Here is a 3,832-nt window from a genome sequence, read left to right on the forward strand (position 1 = left end):
CACCAATAAACACGCGTGTCTTCGGAAGTCTGCAGATAATGGCATGATGCTTCAAGAACCGAATCTTTCTCCTTAATTCTCAGTTATGAAAATGTTACAGCGAGTGTTTGGAAATAATGAAAAAGCATAGTGGAGCTTCTCCAATTGAATTTACTGTCAGCGCTAGCAGGTTCACTCTCACAGTTGTGCTGTTTGAAATTTCCATTCAGCTGCGGGTGAAAATGAGGCACACGGAACATTAAGCTACACCTCACTCAGCCGGATCCTCTGCTCCCAGAAGATGCTGAGGAGTCGCACAACTGCCTAATCATCTCCTCCCAAACTGCGGCCTTGCCGGATGGGTTTGCAGCTGCGAGAGTCATTACATCCTGTCCTTATCACAAGTACAGCACTTTACATTTGATTGCGCTTTACATGAAAATGCATTACGTCCATCTGTCTAACACGCTGGATTCCTTTCTATTCCAGGCCGTTTACAGGTCCTGCGATTTGAAGATGAGTGTTATGGCTTGGTGTAATATGACAAAGTTGCCACACCAGCGTTTTTTAAATCGTGGAGGGGGAAACCTGCCACCATGCCTGCCTTAGTGAGGTTGTTTAAAGGGGAAAATGCGTGCAAGGAGACATAGGCATCGCTCACAAGCAATTACGTGGCTTTCAGCGGGCGTCCTCCGCTAGCTACCTCAATATCTTATTCTTTCCCCAGTCGGTGCTCAGGGCATGTGAGAAGATTACGGTTTGGGGAGAGGATTTTTGTCGGGGAGCACAGATAAGCTATTAAATAGGCCATGTTCTCAAATCAAGCCTCTCAGACTGTGGCCGGTTTTATTATATTAGATGAGCTTAATCAAAGCAGATCATTAAACGGTGTGGAAAACAACATCTCGTTCCCCTGACCAGTCCCGCATCCGTAACTAACGGTATTTTTTCCCTGGCTGCTATAATAGTCTGTAGTGCACTGTTTATCAACGCTATGTAATTTCAGACTTAATGGTACACTCATAGATTTGACTTACATTAGTGCTTAATTCGCACCACAATGCTGTCGGCACATTGTTTGCTAATATTGCTGCAGTTTTAGTGCGAGACTTTCTAAGTCTAGAGGAATCTACAGAGGAAAAATGCTTAGTTTTAAAAGGATAGTTCACTCAAAAATGAATTTACTCACCCTCGTGGTGTTCCAAACACAAACCCTTTTGTTTATCTTCGAAACACATGAAGGCATTTTTAATGAAACCTGAGAGATTTCTGTCTCCCAACTGAATGTTCATTCCACCAAAACATCCATGTTTCAAAAAGTTCATAAAGAGATTGTTGAAGTAATCTATATGTTGAAATTTGAAATGACTAGAACAAACACGCCCCTATTTTGATAGCTCCACCCCCAAATTCACAAACATGCTCTGCAACACAAGCACCTCCCCCATCATGAGTGCACACGCCCCTTACTTGTAATTGGCTACAGGTGTGCTTTGGTGCTCAGTCTAATCGACTTTCAACAGCATTTCTCAGAAATCACTTGCTGCACTTTTAATCCAAGTTTTCTGAAGAGACACAATCGCTTAAAATGATGAACAGATTTAATGTAGGCTTTTAGGTAGCACTTTACAATGAGCTCACATTAGTTATAATTAATTAATGCATTAATGAACATTAACTTACATAAGTAATACATTTGTCGCAGTATTTAATTTTTAAACCAAATCTCACTATCAACTAGTTGTTTATTAGCATGCGTATTACAAACTGGCTGTTTATTAGTATTTATAAAGCACACATTAATGCCTTATTCTGCATGTCCATATTTTAGATTCTTTAATCCTAAAGTACCTTTCTAACTAATAAGCAGCAAATTAGGAGTTTATTGAGGCAAAAGTCATGGTTAATAATAAGAATCGGTCCCCAAACTAAAGTGTGACAGTTAACTATTGAAGTTAACTAATTGTATCAAATGGAACCTTATTGTAAAGTTTTACTGGCTTTATTTACAAAAAAACATTGTTTAACGCAAATACATGGAGCACAGCAAATATGGTAAATGGAAACCGAAACGAGTGAATACTTAAATTGTCATTTCTCTGCATAATCATGACTTTTCTGTGCTTATTTTAGAATGCACTATTTTCACAAAACCCTGTGATATTTGCCTTGTACAATATTTGCCTTGACATTTATTTAATTCAATTTCAATTTAATTGTAATTTTATTTAAAAGAGATTTTTATGTGTATTTTTCTAATGATCATGGCAGCAGTAATTTATCAAATCATGATCATGGAGAAGAACGGGCATATATTCAGATGTGCAGTGTAGTCGAGCGCACTTTCGGCATTTCAAAGAGCCGAGTCTGTGTTGCTGTGGTGGAGCAGTGCACATCAGAACCAGCCTGCAGGACGGTGAACTGCATTGAGCACATTTTTGGGAATGTTTACACCCTTAACTATTTTGCTGAATTCTTCTACTGCTAAAACAACACATTATGTGTAAATAAATGATGCTCTCAGCTGGCAGAATTTACTCTTGGTGCTTTACCCCCACAGTCAATAAACTGCCCCATTACCCTTTCCAGATTTTCCATCAGAATTGGCCCCTAAGTTTTAATGTAGATGATACGAATAAATCCAAAGAAAGGAACACATTCATAAATCAATCAAAAACACACAATTCACAGATTTTACTATCGCATGAGTCATTGAACAGAAATCAGAAATCTTCTTTTTCAACACTAAAATCAATAAAAGTATATTATTAAAAGAATAGCTCACCCAAAAATATCACAACTCCAGTCAATCAGTTAACATCTTGTAAATTGAAAAGCTGCGTGTTTGTAAGATACATATCCATCCAAGACATTTTAAGCCATGGTTAATGACCAAAATATGAGCCCATAATCCATAACAATGCTTCCTCCAGTGAAATTGCTGTTCTCTCACATCAAACCACCAACGTATTTGTATAGTTTTGGACTGTTTTCATTTGTAAACAATGCTTTGTCTGTGCATATTTTTCTCCTCATTCAGATGCAATATTGTAGGTTAACAACAGTGGATATATTTATTGCAAACACACAGCTTTTTGCATGACAACACATTCCTTGATGGACTGGAGTGGTGTGGATTATTGTGATGTTTTTATCAGACTCTCATTCTGACGGCACCCATTCACTGCAGGGGATCCATTGGTGAGCAAGTGATGTAATGCTACATTTCTCCAAATCTGTTCTGGTGAAGAAACAAACTCATACACATCTTAAATTGCCTGAGGATGAGTAAATGTTCAGCAAATCTTCATTTTTGGGTGAACTATTCCTTTAATATTGCGTTTAAGTTCTAATACATACACAAATAGGAGTGTATAGTCTTTATTGACAGTCAGTAAATCAAACAATCTAATTTGAGACATGACTGGCATGCTCGAGATGAAATCAGTATAGTAATAAAGTATCCTTGCACTCAATTCTTTGTGAGAAGCTTCTCGGTGACCTCTGAACATGAACCTATCAAACTGTTATTTATGAACAGCCCTGCCTTCACTGGAGAAACAGCAGAGCCACAACGACCGCGGGTATTTTACGGTTAGGGTGATCATCCTAAACTGGCATTTGGGATTATTGTCCTTGTCATTTAGCATCCCTCTGGAATTTACTTTAATCCTTTTAATGTCATTGTGTATCTGTATAAGAGTCTGGCACACAGTGCTCTGCACGTCATCCAGATGGGACGGGGAATCTTGTCGTCTACAACTCTTCACTGATTGGGCCATTCTTTCCCTGTACAGTCAGTCCAGACTTGCATATTGATGAACGAGTATTTGGTCACAGGAAGGGCATGCTA

This window comes from Barbus barbus, assembly GCF_936440315.1.
Source record: "Barbus barbus genome assembly, chromosome: 33".
NCBI lineage: Eukaryota > Metazoa > Chordata > Actinopteri > Cypriniformes > Cyprinidae > Barbus > Barbus barbus.